Source organism: Phoca vitulina, unplaced genomic scaffold (assembly GCF_004348235.1).
Source record: "Phoca vitulina isolate PV1807 unplaced genomic scaffold, GSC_HSeal_1.0 scaffold3, whole genome shotgun sequence".
NCBI classification, from domain to species: Eukaryota; Metazoa; Chordata; class Mammalia; order Carnivora; family Phocidae; genus Phoca; species Phoca vitulina.
In genome coordinates, this window is record NW_022589706.1 from 40,176,889 (window position 1) to 40,195,435 (window position 18,547).

Consider the following 18,547-nt stretch of genomic DNA (forward strand, 5'->3'; position numbering starts at 1 on the left):
GTAGGAGACCACCCAGCGAGAGCCCAGGGCCATACCTGCCCGTCCCCCCAATTCTGGAACACCTCTCTAGGACTTTTTTGTCCTACCTATCCCGTCTGGTAGGAAGGTCCTTACACAGGACCAACATCAATGGGATGCATTTTTTTGCTACTAAAAGGCTGGCCAAAACTATGGCTCATGGGCCAAACTGGGCCTGCCATTTGTTTTGGCCTGGCACTTAAGAGGTCTTTGTGTTTTTAAATGGTTGGGGGCGAGGGGCAGGGGGAGAATGGATATTTTATGACGCGAACATTATAAGAAAGTCACATTTCAGTGTCCACAAATTAAGTTTTATTGGAACACAGTCATGCCTCGAGTCTGGCCACTGTGGCCGGGGCCGTATGGCCTAAAACATTTACAATGGGGCCTTTTGTGGAAGAAGTGCTGACCAGCTCTAATCAGCCAACCAATGCCTAAATACGATGTCACGGGAAACTCTCAGGACTTCGATCCTTTACACATTACCTGGAGCTCACGCAAGTAACCCCACCTGCGGGTCCAGCTCTGAAATGCAGCACTTTTGAAACCAACAGACAGAGAGAGCGGTGTGCTCGCTTACTGCTGGGGGGACCCCTGCCAGTTCTTGAATGAATGAGTTAATCATTCCCTCTGAATTTCAGCTCTCCATTGCCTTGGGTCTTCCAGCCAAATAAAACGTCTAACTGTGGGTCATCTTGCATCAGTGTCCTGGGAAAGGGACGACTTCCCCTTTAGGCCTGGAAAATTTTCTGGCACAATCAGCATTCAAAGGACACAAAATCTCCCCTTTTGCAACAGGCTATTTCCAGCACACTAATAATTTTTTGAAACAGAAAGGAAATGACTCCAGCCTATAAGATTTTTCCCACTCATCTAAAGTATTAGATGCTGATTTTTTTTCTAATCCCCTGGGGTATTTTTATTTTTTCCCCTTTGTAAGAATGTGCAAAACAATCAAAGTTCCGAAAGCTCTAAATATATTTTGCGCTTCCTTTCCTCTGACCCGGTAGGTCCGAAGAGGAAGTGTCTATCTTGGTCAGGGGTCTTTCTTGGCTTTTCAGTTGCAAATGTGGATGGGGTGAGCGTGGTCATGCTGTGTTTGTGTGTGTTTCTGGTTCTGTCTCCCATGCTTCCTAGTCTGACTGAACCAACACAGGACCCCGCAAAGGGCTGGGCCTGGCCTGACTGCACCTCAGGCTTCCTCCAGGGTCCTGGGACCCAGGGGGGGGGCTCCTGGAGAACTGGATCTGGCTGGCATCTGAACTCCTTTCGCTCACCTCTTTGCGGGCCTCTGCGTGGCTCTGTCCTCCTTCCCACACACAGACTCGTCAGGATGACCTCAAAGCCCAGGGGGTCTCAAGAGATTGTTCCGAGAAGAATACTCTAGTGTTCTGTTGTGGAGGGGCTCGGGAACAAAGCTGCCTCTCATGTATTAAAAACACACAGGGAATGTAAGACTTTTTTTTTTTTTTTTTTTTTTTTAATGTGAGGTCTCAGTGCCTGAGCCTCACAACCAACTACTTATTTTAACTTGCATCCATCTCCCTATCGTCAGAACGGGTAGTGGAGTCCTCGGTCTTTGTCAGGGGGCACATTCTGGAGAGCACCTGGAGGATTTCCAGCCTGTTTTTCTGTTACAGGCCTTGAAGACATGCTATGAATTCTTCCCGTGGCATAATTTAAAAACTAAGATATTCTTAGTTTGCACATGGTCCAATTTATCACATTTTTCTTTTATGATTAGTGCTTTTTTTTTTTTTTTTAAAGATTTTATTTATTTATTTGAGAGAGAGAGAGAATGAGAGACAGAGAGCATGAGAAGGAGGAGGGTCAGAGGGAGAAGCAGACTCCCCGCCAAGCAGGGAGCCCGATGCAGGACTCGATCCCGGGACTCCAGGATCATGACCTGAGCCGAAGGCAGTCGCTTAACCAACTGAGCCACCCAGGCGCCCAATGATTAGTGCTTTATGTGTCCTGTTAAAAGAAATTTTTGCCTAGCCCAAGGTCATAAAGACCTCCTATTTTCTTCTATAAACTTTATAGTTTTACCTTTCCCATTAGGTCTGTGGGCCATCTTGAATTAATTTTTGTGCATGCTATGAAGTAGAGGCCAAAGTTCATCCCATCCTCCCCCCCCCCCCGCCAAGGACATCAGCTGCTTTGGCATCATTTGTTGAAAAGGCCATCCTTTTCTTGCTGAATCATAAAGGTAAATCCATTGATCATACATATATGAGTGAGTCTACTTCTGAATTCTTTATTCTGTTCCGTTGGTCTATGTGTCTGTCCTTGCACCAATAATGTCTGTGGTATAATTTAGAAATGTATTAAAAGTATAGCATTGTCTAGGATCTGCTTTTTAAATCTTCTATCCCCTGTAGTTATCAACTGCATGTACCAGGCCTCTAGAAACTAGTAGTTAAACTGAACCAACTGGATGGGAGTAACTATGTATAGGGCTTGTTTTCCAAAGAAGAGCGTAGTTTAGAGTAGCGAAATTCTAAGCCTATTTAGGCATGTTGTAAAGCTGTTCAAGAAGTAACACAGCAAGTTCTGTGAGTGGAAATGTAGTGCTCAAGTCACATTCTGCTTTAAAAGGTTGTAACAAATACAAACAAATTAAAAAAAAAAAGTATAGCACTGAATAGAGGGCAGATCCATTACATCCATCCTTTCCAGCCCTCTCCTTATTCCAAGAAGCATTACATTTCAGGAAGGGCAAGAATTCTTTCAAAACCTCTCAAGCCAGAAATACTTTGAAAGAGAGCCATCACTAGGAGATTCAAGATTAGGACAAATCAATCTGTGGGTTCCTCTTTCTCTCTCCCAACCCTTGGAATACATATTAAACCTGAGATCAATGGGCTGAGTCAATATTTAGACCATTCTAAGAATATAAATGATCCCATCAATTCTGCTAACAGCCTATCCCAAGATTCCACACTATAAATTTTGTATTACTCAGTGAATCCGGTTGAGTTGATGGGGTGGAGGAGCAGAGGGGCCATTAGGACCCGCTTGCTGCACAACATTTACAAAAACCCTTGTATATTTCATATGTCCTTGAACAAATGTCAGATTCAAGAAAACTTAATAAACAGTATCTACAACACTAGAAAGTGCGGACCTACAGAATGCCCTTTAGGTTTTGATATGCAGTCTCTTGCAAAGCCAAGTCAGATCAATTAATGATTAGACTAACAGTCAAGAGATCGACCAACTTCCCAGAGTTGGTGGAGGCGGGCTGGCTTCGACCTGATTTCCTGTGTTGGAAGGATCCACAGTTTCAGATTCTTCCTGTTTATGCTGTTCAGTGCTGATACCCACTGGGTCACCTACTTACTAACCTCTGCCTGGTTCTTTGCCACTCACTGGTCTGGAAATTCCCTCAGAGGATGAAGAGGGAACGGACAAACTCACGATGAAGGCAGACCACAGTGGCAGTATAGAAAGATGAGTGAGGATCCACCGTGAGAAAGAGTAAGAAAGGGACTTTATGGTGACCCACAGGGACACCAAGTGGACAGGTTTTGTATGGAAGTGAAGGGATACTGAAAATATTTTGGGCTAATGCGATGGCAGATCCAACAACACTGTACCCCTCTCCCCTGATCTAAATCACCATCAGCCCACATATTCCACTGATAAGCAGTTTCACCGCCAACCATCATCTTGAACTGCATGTCCATCATGCAGTTCAGTTCCTGAAGGTTCTGTCCTACCTCAGAAGCGAGCTCAGCAAGATGACTCTTGACCAGATAGCTTCTCTTTCCACTCTGCCTTTTTTCCAAGAAGTCCTAAGCAGATCCAGAATTTATTTCTGTTTTTAAGGGTAAAGGAAGTTTTGGCTCCCTCTGAGCTTGTTTTCAGTCAGAAAGCTCAAAATCAGTTCCCGAGGCCGGGCCAAGGGTACCAACGTGACCGTCTAAATCATGCTCAGTGTTTAGATTCCATTTGAAACAAGTTGAAGAATATTTAAATGTATGGGGACAGACACCAGGATAGGTTTGGTTATTTATCCTTGCCTTTGTTCCAGTAAGCACTTCAGGCTGCTCAAACATCTGTCCAGAGAATAACCGACTTGCCCAACACCTGTCTCCTCCCCTTCCCCACCCTGGGCAACTCCACACGCCAACCAAGTTGCCCACAGCACTGCCCGGTGGCTGGCATGGGGCATCTACCCCAGTGCTTCCCTGCCTCAGAGACACTTATCTTTCTCAGATGACTAGACCCAAATCAGCCTACTCCATTTTCCTTTCTTACCTCTCACAACTTCGTTCTCATCCAATCGCTCTTCATCTTAGCTAAGTTCATTTTCTTGCCCCCCCCTTTTAAGAACTCTTGCCTAGTGACTTTACATGGCCTCTTCTCTTTAATGGTTCTTTGAAGGGAAGGAAGAAGAAGAAGGGAGGGAGGAGTGGAGGAGAAGCAGAAGATAGCCAGATCCTAAATGAAGTTGTAGCAAGGGAGAAGAAAGTCCTAAGTTTGGAAGAAAACTAAAATTCAATTTAATGAGTCAGTGTCACCTTAAAAGTACCTCAGAGGAGTTAGAAGTCTCCCACAGAATTTCCACCTAGATGTATATCCTTTTCCTGAGCTCTTTTAAATTAAGTTCTAGACAAATGACCCACAGATTACCAGATTATTTTAGGATTATTCAATTATAACCTAGAAAGAGCTATGTTCTGAGAAACCATGAAAAATGTAGAAAAGAATTGTGGATGGATGGATTTAAATCTGGAATATTTCAATTTGATTCTGAAGAGGCTAAGAAGGGCAGTTCTCACAAAACACACAAATGTCATAGGAGAAGATCCTGAGGTGGAATTTTTAATTTGACCCACATTTTGTTCAAACCGATTTACATGAAGTTGCAGTAGAACAGAGTTAAAATTTGTTATCCTATAAAAAGCATGAAGATAATGTAAAAGAAATATGTGAACAATTTCCTAGTGTCTTACAGAGCATAAAACACTCCCCCGACTTGATCTGAGGGGTCCTCACCATGTCACCATTAAAAAAACACAAAACCAAAAACAAAGCATTCTGGGAGACAGAACACTTGGCTCTGGATCCTTGTCTGGGGCTGACAGCCAAGAGACTCCAGACAAGCCACTTACCCACTATTACAGAAGAAACCAGGACAGGCCTGAGAAGTGAACGTACTTCTGAAATGTGTCCTAGAGCACAGCCATATGGCATCTTCAACATCCATGAGCTTTTGCAGTTCCTCTGCCTGGCTCTGGAGCTCGCATGGCCCGAAATCAGCCCAGTGACCTCCCCACCTACCTAAATGCAATGTCTGTTGGGGTTAATGCAGAACATGAAATCAGCCATAATACCTGGCTTGCTAAAATGTAACACGGGGGGCCGCTGGAGGCGAGGGAAGGTTTCGGAGAAGGGCGTGGGCCTTTGTGATGCCAGGGCCCGCGTGACCACTCTGCCATTGGAATGCCCCACGGAGTTGCCTTGCCCGAAGCTTTCTCAGCGCAAACAGCCGCCCTGTGATCTAGGACATGTATGCATTGTCCCTTAGGCTATGTTTAGCAGAACTCGTAGAGCATATCGTATCTTTCCTGTAAACAGATCCTCCCAGTTTCAGTAAGACCCCTTGTCACACATCACATGCTTGAGACACAGTGATAAGGATTTGTGATTATCCTGAAGGACCCAATAAAAGCGGGAGCAAAGAAGAGCAAAGGGTCTTTGTCTCTGAGCGTTGACCCCCTTGCCTTCTCCTCTCTTTCACGGCAAAGTTTGGAGTCATCTTTCATCCGTCGGCACAGGGATTGCTGGCCATTCTCGGCACATGTACGCGACTCATGACAAAGTTCATTCTCCCAGGAATGAATAAAATAGAGCTTATAAAGGTTTCAACTGTTACCTAGTGAGCCAATATTTTAATCTGAAAGAGCTGCATAGAAGATGTCAGGAGAGGTCATGTTCTGAAGCTGAATATATTCCACTGGAAAATAGTCAAAAGTCAAATTTTCCCCAATAGTCAATTTTTGTCCCATTTTATTGCTATTACATTCAATCACGTATTTTTTCTTCATTGCTTTCATTTCCCTCATCATCTCTTCCATTTTCACCCTCCAAATCCGCTTTTCTTACTTCTACCCAAACTCATTCCCATGCTCACCCACCGTTACATGCTCATTACTACTTTGAAGCTTTACTTACGATGATGTGCTGGCCTACTTGGGATGTCCTTCCTCTCATCTATTATCTATGCCCTATCCTTTATTTGAAGCTCTACGGCTGAATTGTCACCCTCCTTTGGCATTAATGATGGCTAAGATTCCCATTTACTTCTCTGAAATCCTGTTGCGTTCACAGTTAGTGCCACATAGCTTAACGCATCATCATCTCTCGTGCTTACCCCAGCAGGGCTAACTGAAGATGCCAGTGCCCAGATGGAGTCAGAACGGAGCCAGAAACTCTGGAATCAGATGTTCTTTGTGTTCACTGGAAGGAGGGACAGCCCAGATTGTATGCAGTGGGTAAAGGGCAGCAGTAAATTCAGAACATAAAGGGATTGGCCATATGGAACTGAGTAGATAGCCACTGTCTTGAAAATGCACCAGTGTACGTGCTGCTGAGACACCTAACCAAAGTGATGCTAGAACCACTTCTTGTAGCTGGCAGATTATCATGATTTTCTGTAATCCTCCACTTGACTTTCTCTTCCATCAGCAATGCTTCTTGGCTACTGCCCACACACTAACCTGTTTGTGTATGATCAGGAGATGCAAATTAATTTGTATATATTAGTCACGAAGTCCCACCAAGGAGGGTAGGTCTGCTGGGGGGAAAAGATCATCAATCATCCTCACGTGAAGAAAAAAAAAAAAAGGGTTTCTGTATCATGTTGGGTTATATGATGGACATTATAGCTCTGAGTACTTACCAACATGGCTAAGACAGCTGAGTATAAAGACTTCGCTACATTACAGTAGATTTGCAAACCACGCTCATCTTGACTCTTAAAGATGCCAAATCTTGGAATAGTTCATACACAGTATGTGCATTCATACCAAAAAAGGAGAGTTTAAGAAAGAACTGTGATACCACATATGGAGATGAAGAGTTCAGACACCTTGGCAAAAATCCCCAGATTAGATTCTGATAACACATTGAAGGGAAAAACACTAAACAAAAGTACAAACTAGGAAAAGAATAGTAGGAAGGCACTATGGCCAAGAGGGGGAAGGGGATGAAACACGTGAAAACTTCCTGATATTAAATAAGGGGAAGCAGTAGCTCTATGGCTAATTAAAGAGCAGAGCCATCTGCCAAGGCAAGTCATTTTGGGAACTTCCAGAGGTGGGGTGATGTAGCAGCTGAACCTGGATATGGGAATCTAGCACACAGTCAAGGGTGTCAGCGGAGGACTGCAAGGGCAGGAAGAAAAAGTACTAAATCTCAAGCAGCATAGGCCAGGTTTCATTTCAGGGTTTTAGTTTAAGGCAAAGTCATCTGGTTATGGTAGCTACTGTCAGTCATTTATACTTTAGCGTGAACGAAGACCCAATAGTTTATAATGATGGGGCCCTGTCAAACATTGCTGGGGGCAAGTGTGTGTAAGAATTGCTTCCTCTCCTCCAAATATAATCTACTGGGATAGGATGGGGGATGCTGAACAGTTTAGACTAAGAACAAAATGCTGGGGAGGTAACAGACTATATAGTGAGTTTGGAGCACGGACCTTGGAATCAGGGATTCTGTTCGAGCACTTCAAGTCATGTGACACTGCTCAAGTTATTTAACTTCTCCCAGTTTGTTCATCTTGAAATGGGATAACAATATCAAAATCATTAGATTATTGGAAGGATCAAACAAGATACAGCAATGAGCCTGGTACCCGGGGCACGGGGTAAACGGTAAGTATTAGTTCTCGCTTCTGTTTCAATGTGAATTCCTTATGACTGGAGCTGATAAAAATCATTTATTCAGAATGACGACAACACAGCACTTGGACGTGGGATGGCTAGGGGAAGGAAACGGCATCTGGGCAGGCCCTGAAGTTCAGAAGTAGGGCTCTGTCAAGGCAGAGGTGTGGAGGCAGGGAAACAGCTGCTTTTGCAGGCAGAAGAGCGGACACAGCGGCGTGGCTCCGGGACAGCGTGCTGCACCGAAGGGCAGCGGCGGCAATCTGGTGCAATCTGGTGCGGGGCACCGCGGAAGGTGGAGGGCATGGGGCTAGCGTGGCTCTGAATGTCGGAGAGGCAGGATTCAAAGGGCATTTCAGGACATGGTTTTGAAGGCCTCTGCAGGAGGATTAGGACAGGGTGGGGGTTAGGGGGCTAAGTCAGGGTTGCAGCTATGGGAACAGAGAGGAGAGCGGCAGCCTGGAGAGAGTATTCGGGAGGAACTAATTCCATCCATCCAGTAACTGACCGGGTGCAGGGAAGTGGGGGCTGAGCCCTAAGCTGTGGGGCTAAGAGGAGGCTCCTACACGTGAGCAGGAGCAAGCTGGGGAAGGCGCCGGCCTGGAGAAGGGGGAAAGGACGGATTTGAGGTCCAATTTGCTGAAGTTGAGGTACCATCTGGGCACTAAGGTCTGAACCCTATGGAAAGAGAAGAAAGGATACAGACTGTGGGGACCAGCAGTGCCAGGTCAATACCATCCAGTTTACATTTTAGCCCTGGGAAGGCTAGGTAGTAGGTTCCTTCGTAGAGAAGAAGACAGCTTTGGCTCCCCCTCCCATGGGCAGCTTCTCTGCGAGAATTAGCTGGCTGCTGACCACGTGACCATCCCCTCCTCACCCAGGGCAGAGCAGTAGACAGGTAAGGTATAGTTTAGCCATGAGCCACTCTGAGAGCAGACCGCCCAATGACAGAACCCTGGTGACGGCGTACACAGATCCTGGGAATGACATTTCCTGACTCATAGTTACCTCTGGGCTTTAATGAGACACTCCATTATGGCTCTAATCTTCGATGCTAAAAATCTTCTTAGAGTGTATTAGTCCCCCCCCGCCTTTTTTTTTTTTACTATAGTAAATATCATAGTATTCACAAGTCATTCTATGATGATTGTAAATCTTGCAGGGTCTCACAATTTTCACTGTAAGTCTGACCATGGAACATGAACAGAAAGTTCCTTCTTGCAATCTGCTGCTTACAAACAAATCTCTTATTTTGACAATGTTTTCTTATTCCTTTCCCCTAACTTGGGTCTCGCACAAGAAGGAGTCGGGTACTGACCAAGGGTGTGACCCCAGGGAGGGGGACTGCCACCCACAGGTGATTCTGGTACACATGGGATGGGGTGACCTCGGAGGGACCCTGCACGACGGGTTCATATGTGTAAGGTGGGGCGATCACTGTGGTAGCCACGCGGTAGGTTATCTAACCTGGGCTGGGTCGGCAACGATGCCAAGGGATGAGTTCGTGGATTCAGCGGGGCTCACACAGAAGTTGGAATACCTGAACTACCATCATACTACCAGACTGACTGATGTCCATACAAGTTAAATTAGCGGGCCAGATTTTTATTTGGTTGGAGCACATGGAAGGACTGACTTTATATGGAGTACCATGATAAAGGGCAACTCCCTAGTTATGTGGGTGTCTCTTGTTAATGTGGTCTTGGAAATACTTTTTCTCCACATTTCACGGGCCTGTCCTGTCCAGACTATGACTCACCTTAAATCCAACATATGAAAAATGTTGGTTGCTTGTTCCTATTTCATAAGCACAGAAATGGGTGGGAAGTTTCCATCGGGGTGGGGGGGGTCTTTTTTGCCACCTGATTCTGGGATTCCTAGAAACCTAGACAGTGAGCTCCCCCAGGATGCTTCACCTTTGGGCCCCTGCCCACTCCCTTTCCCCTCCATACACACCCAGGGCCTGGCACTGTCAGGCATCAGGAAATGTTTCCTGAGCCAAGGTGTGAGGAAAAAGTCTTTCGGACCCTGGAGGTCACCCTCCCTCAAAGCTTTGCCTTTGCCCACAGGCCCTGCGCTAACAAGGGCTACCGTCTGGTCCGTCCCGAAGAAACAGAGGTTCTTGATCCATGCCGTTAGCTCCGCTCTGCCCAAGAAGAGGCTGACACTGGAGAAGTCCCAGCAACCCCCCCCAGCCAGGCTGACCGCTCTGGAAGCAGCCTGGGGGGCGGACAGGCCAGCACAAGAGTCACCCGTTCAGACTAGGAATTATCAAAAAGAGCAGACGGGTTCCATCCGCACAGCTGACCTCACAGAGGGCCGTCTGCAGAAAGCAGCCAGACACACGGAGCCGACGGGGTGAGCTCCAGCCGCCAGGACCTGGCCTTGGGAAGGCTTCCAGCACCTTCCCCGGGCTTGCCGATCCTGGCTGCACACTGCACTTTCCCCGCTCCCGGGAAGAGTCAGCACCCACGCCCGGGCGCGCTCCCAGAGCTTCTCACTGGTCTGGGCGTGGGGTCTGGCACTGGTGTGTGCAGAAAACTCCCCAGGCAGGAGCACTCGGTTACAACACAGCTTCCGAGCCGGAGGCACTCAGAGGAGGAGGCAGACAGGAAGGCGGGAAGTGAAAGGAGAGGCCAGGAGGACAGACTTGAAGACAGACCGCTACCAAGCCTCTTCAGGGAGAGGCCGAGGACCCCTGGGAGGTGCAAGTGTTGGGGAGAGAGACAGTCTGGGGAGTCGGCTCGGTGAAGAGCACGGAAACCGGAGAGTAGCGACAGTCTGGCTGCGGTTACTACTGTTCTAGCCATACTGGCGGGGTGGGCAATGGGCCGTGTCTGAAGCTTTGTCAGAAGCTCCGGGTTGCCCAGGCTCCTAGCAGTTCTCCTTCTATGTCATTTTCCTAAAACAAAGCAGCTGGTTCTCAGCCCCGCCCCTGCCCCTCTGCTGCCTCCTAACTCCTTACCCTTCCCGGCAGGCGGCGCCCTTAGCTGTGGGTCCTACTGAAAATCCCACTAAAACGGGGCCCTTGCCCTTTGCTCGGCTCCGTTAAGACACATTGGCCTTGGTCTGAAGAGGGCCAGGAGCAGGGTCCCAGGGCCCCGTGTGTGAGAAAAGAGCCCCCTGCGGGAGGGGCTGGGGGGGGGGGCTGCCAAGGAACGGAACACAGGGCATGCTGTGCCCGCGGCTGGCAGTTTTACCTGGTGAGGTTTTTGCCCTTTAGGCCCCAGCCTCGCTCTGTCTTACAGCTCATGGTTACAGTTGCCTCCTTGGCCGACAGCCCCAGACGTTCATCAGCCGCCCACAAACAGCTCCCCCTGTTCTTTCTCAGTGTTCTTGCCTTGCACGGCGCCCTCTGGCTATTTTCTGTACTCCACTGTGATGTCCACAGACTGGAAAGCTCTTAGCTATTTGCCCCAAGACTCCGCCTTTGTTTATAGCTGCTTTGCTGAGTGTTCTCAGATTTCCTGCGAGCTTCCTGATGTTCTGCATGTTCTAGTGCTGCCCCTAAGGCTCAAGCTAGAGCAGAACACTCCTCCAACCTTGTGGGCTAGTTCTTGTCCGTGTGTCTTGGGTACTTGGTACGTGTGCCACTGTGTACTTGCTTTCTGTGTTCCGGCGCGAGTGCAAGACATTCTTCCTGCCCGCTGGGAGGAAGTTCACATCATAGAAGGTGCTAGATGTGGATGCAGTGCACCATCTGGACTTGGAGGAGCTAGACTGTTCGATGGGGCCCAGAAGTGCCAAACAACACTACTCTGAAAATCAGAGAAATGGGTATGTCTCGCTGATCTCAGAGTAGGAGGAGTGGGAGAACTTTGAATAAGGATTTCGAATTTTTCATTAGTGAGGCAAATCATGTTTGCTCTTACCGGCTGGAGGACAACCTGGAGCCCTCTGGGTGGGTGTGAGCTGTGACATATGGGAAGCAGGTAAAACAAAGCTATGCCAATGCACAGGGGAGTAATTACTCCAGAAGAAGGGACCCTTGGGACACGGGAATGCTCTTTGCTGCTCTTACCAGTAGTTATAGGACCAGACATCTCTACTTTCGCACGTTGATTATTTGTAGGCAGTGATTATTTTTCTGTAATTAGTGGTGTTATTTTTTTTTTTTTCTTGAGTTGAATTTTTCTTCTTTTGTTTTCCTTAAGTTGTTAATTCTTTTTACAATGAAGGAAAAAACAAGGAGAGTTTTCATGGTTTCAATAGTAGATTTGGTTTTAAAAGTGAGGATACTGTATCTTTGTGAGGACTGGGAGCAACGGCATGCCAAGTATCCTACAGGTGAGGTGACACCAGGGAAAAGCCTTGCCCCTCGGACCCAGCCTTTTCCTCCACAGGTGCTCCTTCTAGAACCACCACCAGGTCTAGGCTTGGAGAGCTTAGTCTTTTGTTTCAGTAGAGAAAAATAATTTCCTCATTGAGCAACTGGGACTTCAGATTTGGCACCTCTTCAGAGTGACCACACATAAAAGTAGGAAAACTCATTCTTTATAAACTTGGGGAAGAAAATGTCCTTAATCTTCCTGAAATTGACGTAAAAGCTGCAGTTTATGCGCCCTCAGTCCCTGCCTTTTGAATACATTGTCGGGAAATCTCTCCAGCAAATCGTGTGACCTCTTAGGAAGCTGGAGTCTTCAAAGACGAGGCCTGTTCACAAGGGAGTTCATGCTTGTTCTGCTTGTGAACAATGCGGAGGAGATGGAAAAGTAATCCAAGGCTCATCTAGTCCATGGGAAAAGATTATGGTTTTTTGAGCCTATCAGTCAATTAAACTGACACTTGAATAGAAGAAAACTCAAAGGAGACTCAAATAAATAAGTATGATGTTGGCTAATCATGCAACCTCTCTCCATATTTCCACCCACATATTCACGCGAGCTTGGCCTGTGAAGACTGAGGGTCATGATCTCTGGAGCGGAGAGAGATTAATCCCATTCAGACAGTTCTAATTTTTCTTTTTTAAATGAGCAAGCAGCCTTTTAACCTACACAATAATACTGAGGAATAACAATTCCACAAATATTCTGTAGTGTCAGCACTAGATAGCTTTCCCAATGTCATGTTAACACACTCAGAAGATGTTTAAAGAACAGATCTTTCTGGAATACACTAATCATCAGATGTAAAATTGGGCTGGCCAGAAGTTTAATTCCTAATAATTAGGTGATATCAAAAGAAAAATGTCATCTAATCATCAACTCTAATATCCATCCCTGTAATTAGACCACTAAGTTCTACTATTGCCTAGTTGAGTTTATTCTCTAAAGGAAAATCCCTATGGAAAACGGCATAAAAGATGAGAATGATCCACAATGATATTAACTAAACCTAATTTGAGCATTGCATTGGCACAAAACAGGTAAAAACATGGAGTTGATTAATTCTTTCAGGCCCCCCACAAACTGAGTGTTGTACTGGCGACATGGGTAGAAAGATGGTTGGGTTGGACTCCTGCCTGATATGGGTTTACAATACAGAAAGTGTAGACGAGTATACAAGTAGATAAGCAATTATAATATGGATGGAGTGTGACTGGTCCTATGAATGTAAAGAACTGAATTCATAGAAGATGAAAGAGGCTTTCAAAAGTTAAAGGTGGTAGGTGGGGTAGGTGAGGAGACTTCAGGCAAAGGGATTAAGGTGCTCAAAAAAAGGAGGTGTCATTTGCAGGAAAAATAATTTATATTGGTATTGGGCTTTCCACCCCACAAAGAGCCTTTATATCTATTACTTTCATTTTGATCTTCCCAAAAATCTTGTGAGATAAGCTGGTCATTTTACAGATACAAAAGCTGAGGTTCAGTAAGGTTCAGTGGCTTGTGCAAAGTCACCCAGATTGAGAGTAGTGTGGCCAGGACGTGAATCTAGTTTTTCTGAGTGCAAACCCAGTGGTTTCCCTAGGCTACCATGTTACCTCTCAACATAATCCACGATGGCAAAAATGTTCCATCTTGCTTTGTTTTGTTGGGAGAGAAGGAAAAGAAATCTTGAGAATTGGAGGCCAGACTAGACTGCAGAGGTTTTCAATGTCAACCAATGAGATAAGTTATGTCTACAAGTTATACTGAGGAAAAGGCAACCAAGAGAATAAAAACATTAATATATTTTGGAGAAAAGGTCACACAGTCGCTAGAATCCTAAAGAGAGATCATGGCTCACCATTCACACTCTGGCCTGAAATGTTTCAGAGGTGATATCTGAATGGTTCTGGGTAGTTTAGATCTACAACTCCAGATAGGTGAAAATTATCTTCCTTATACTGAATGCTGGGCAGACATTAACCCTACTACAACTATATGGTTAGAGTCCTGTCCATATCTTGGAGTAAAACAATCTGGAAACTCCAGCCGTTTTTATTGGATTTTAATGGTTTCAATAAATGTCTAATGTGACAATCAGTATTAGAAAATATACTTCATGGTATGTCTTACAAATCATTAAGAAGATGCCATATTCTTGGAAAGTACCTTACATATGCAGGAATCCTATGAGAACTTTAAAAAGTCAATGTTAACACTTAGTAAACATTCCTGGGCAGAGCCAAGCAATCCTTATCTCAGTGAAAATGTTGTCTCTCTGGGATTAGATATGTTTTAGATTTACATCTTCATCTTGAGAAAAACTTTTTGATTGCCAGAAAGAGGACAGATAAGGGCCCTCATGAAAACATTTACTAAACTAGAAAATCCAGAATAAATAAGATCTGGCCCTAAGTATCTTCCCAGCCTCATTTCTTGCCACATCCCTCCTGAACTCTGAGCTCCAGCCATAAAGAACTTTTTATGTTCCTTGAATGTCCTGCTCTCCGCTAATCTTTGCACATATCATTCCTTTTTCTGGAACAATCTCCGCCCCCCCCCCCCCCATTTCCCATTCCTCCCCACTTTTGCTTGGTTAATTCCTAGATATCCTTTGGGTCTCAGCTATCTTTTCGTTTAACGAATCTTCCTTGACCCTTTCTTCCTCATCTCCCTCCATTCCTTATCACCCCCCGCACCCAATTTAGAATGGGGGCCTTCTTTCTGGTTTCTACATGGCTCTCTATATTTACCCTTATCCTAGCATTTTCACAAGGCATTCTGATTGTGTCTACATAGCCCGTCAGACTGTGAGCTCAGTGCGGATAAGGACCTGTCAATTTACTCTAGTTCTTGCCTGTGTCCCACCGCCCAGCACAGAGGATGATCAGTACACTGCTGAGTAGTTGAGCGAAACAACGCCTCTATCAAATCATACACCAGGTTTCATATTTTTAGTATTTTCATGTGAAGGTTTAAATAGCATGAGTTTAGGAACCATTCCAAGAGACTGGCCTTCTTTGTGTTGCTGCTTATTAAAACCACTTTGAGGGGCTAGCCGGCTCTATGTAACTGCTCCTATTCCCGAGTTTGTACAGGGCATGTCTTAGCATCTGGGAAGGGTTAAAGTGCAGAGATTTTGTTAACTGCAGCCTTAAAAGTCGGTCCTCAATCATTCGTAGGTACAAACCCGTCAATGTTTAGGTATGCCTTTCTTATGTTCCTGACTCAGCTACTCCACAGAGCAATCAAATGGCCAGAAGTGCTGATTCTGTATTTCTACTTATACTAACATAGATCATATGTTAAAAAATCTATAAAAAAGTAGCAATCTCATTTAAAAACTTAGATAAAACCTAGGAGACAAGAGATATAGACTGACTCTATAGCAAAATGCTGCCATACTAGTCAATTTAGAAGATTTAAAAATCCGAGGTCACTGGTCAGACTTCTGGTGGGAGAAACCAGAGTGAAGGTGGGGCAAATACTTTCAAAGTGCAAAAGTGCAAGTCCACTCTGACCAACAATATTATTATATTAGAAAGGATGGATTAAAAAAAAAAAAAACAGCAAAGCATAAACCCCGGTTACCCAAAGATGTTAAAAACATTTATACCAGGTTTTAAGTGAAAAGGTCAACTTAAAAATCTGTTTCCAAACATAAAAGAAGAATTACTGATTCCTCATGGAGAGGAAAGGTTCCAGTGGCGACAGGCCCGTTCTAGTGGGACGGGAAGCAGTGGGGAGATTTACCTCTTCTAGTAAGTAAATCCTTTTCTACTAATACTTTCAGACTCTTGAGGCACCTGGGTGGCTCAGTTGGTCAAGCTCTCCCTTCGGCTCAGGTCATGATCATGGAGTCCTGGGATCAAACCCCACCTCAGGCTCCCTGCTCCACAGAGAGCCTGCTTCTCCCTCTCCCTCTGTCTGCCGCTCCCCCTGCTTGTGCTGTCAAATAAATAAAATGTTTAAAAAATATATATTAAAAAAATACTTTCATACTCTTAAACTATCATATAGGCACTGAACTTTAGATCTAGAAGGACCCTAAGATCCATCTCGTCCAGATCCTCATTTTACAGGTGAGCCTGGGGGTGGGGGTGTCAGCCATTCGCCTTAGCTCATTACTGGATGCTGGCACCAACGAAAACTATGTGAATTCATCTCCTTGCACTTTATTATTAACTGAGAAAAAAACCAGCTATTCTCAATCAGCTGGCCACCATTAAACGGTGTGAAGCTGAGAGATTAGAAAGGTGTTGAGCAAAGCCATTAAGCATCCATCCGCTACACTTCTTAGGCAGATGGGCAGCACACAGTTTAGTTGTGGGAATACTTCTAATTCACATCAGTAGAACATGGACAAACAAGAGAAGGCTGGCTCCAGGAAAGTAATTCCCCCCAGTCCCCTGAGTCTTGAATTTGGAAAACCACAGACGCCTCCGGAATTCAGGAACATCACAAACGGTTCTACTGGGTAGAACTCCACATGTGACCTCAGCCCACGCATGGAGGCTTGTCAAGGTCCCAGGTGCTGGCTCACCCACGGGCTATGGCTGAGACAGAATAACAGAAAAAAATCCTCCCCAAGCATACACATAAGCAAAAACCATCTTCCCGTGTCCTCTGCCAAGAGAGCTGGAGCCAAAGAGATGGGTTCGAAACTCTGATTCATCCCTCAAGACAAATAAACTCAGTCTATGGAGGCAATTTAGGCAACTTTCTTCTAAGTAAACAAAAGTTAAATTTTGGAAAGGGGCTTTGGAGAAAACATCGAGGCCACCCCAGAATTGAACTTCACAGGGAAAACTGAGAAGGGCTCACTCTTAAGCTCTGAAAATGCCATCAGATGGACATGGACAAAGGGGCAAGTCCAGAGGCAAATGGCATCAAGATGTCAGCCCTCCTCCTTTTTCACAGAACCGTGGAGTCTGGGTTCAGAGCCAGCTCCTTGCTGAGCTGAGAAAGCATCTTTAGTGCACTGTTCAATTTCAGCAACGGCAAACAGGAGTCTGATTGGAAAAAGTACTTCTTCCATCCAGGAGCGCCAAGCTCCTGGGCTAGCCCAGGGCATCTACCTTTGCTCGCTGGTCAAAGCCACTGCCCTAACCTGTAGCACTTCTCTCGTCTGGCTAGCCAGCTGCGCCCCTGGTTCTCTCCGCCCCACACCAGCCCCACGTCAACCACAGATGTGAGTTTGTGTCCAATCCTGTCTGTCTTGCAGCCTCACTAGAATATCCAGTCCAGGTCCTACGTATACCTCCCACTGCATGGGTCTCCCTGTCCCCTTATCAAATCCTCCCTTTCTAGGCAGGGCCTAATTCTCCTCCCCCTGACTGTGGGTTGGACTTCTAACAAATAGAATGCAGTAGAAGTGACAAAGTAGGACTTCTGAGACTAGGTCATTAAAGGCATAGCAGCTTCCGTCATGCTTTTTCTTGGGCCACTTGCTCTGGGAGAAGCCAGCTGACATGTTGTTAGGATGCTCAAGCAATGCAGTGGAGAGGTCCATCTGACGAGGAGCTGCGCCCTCCTAACTACAGTCATTGAGTGAGCCAGTGTGGAAACACACCCTACCAACCCAGTCAAACCTTCAGATGACAGCAGTGCTCACGGACATCGTGACTGGAACCTCATGAGAGGTCCCAAGCCAGAACTTCTGGAAAAGCCAGGCCCAAATTTCTGACCCAGAGAAAATGTGTGAGTTAACAAATATTCATTGTTGTTTTAGGCTGTTAAGTTTTGGACTAATTCATTATGTAGCAAAAATAACTAATACAACATCTTTAAAACCTTCTCTACCATCAACTACAGTTGTTCCTTAATTAATCATAATCTTTGGGCACCTGGGTGGCTCAGTCAGTTAAGCGTCTGCCTCCGCCTCAGGTCATGATCCTGGGATCGAGCCTCATGTCGCCTCATTTTGGGCTCTCTGCTCCATGGGGAGCCTGCTTCTCCCTTTCCCTCTGCCCCTCCCCCTGCCTGTGCTCTCTCTCTCTGCCAAATAAACAAAATCTTTTTAAAAAATCATAATCCTTTTTGGAGAATGAGTTTTTTGTTTGTTGTGTTTTTGTCATAAAGTCCTTTCCCCAAGGGTTAGGGTAAAAAAAAACCCCACATATACAGAGTCCTCATGGATGGATATTTATTTATTGCTCAATCCCAAGGAGATGACTATTCTTAACATGCTCTTTGTACCTACTATCTTAGAATCTTTTATGTTACTTCATCATGATAGAATAAAGAATCAGAACTTATATCACCCTAGGATCTCTAAAACAGAAGCCCCAACTGTGGCATTTGTAATCTTAAAACAGCCCTTAAGAGGTCCCC

At 45.5% G+C, this 18,547-nt stretch overlaps 1 protein-coding gene across 1 annotated transcript in view; it reads right to left on the bottom strand.

Annotated features, from left to right (window-relative positions):
- The window catches only part of IGFBP7 (insulin like growth factor binding protein 7), a 70,064-nt gene that overhangs the window by 10,283 nt on the left and 41,234 nt on the right, over positions 1-18,547 (bottom strand). The gene's annotated exons all lie outside the window — the stretch shown is intronic.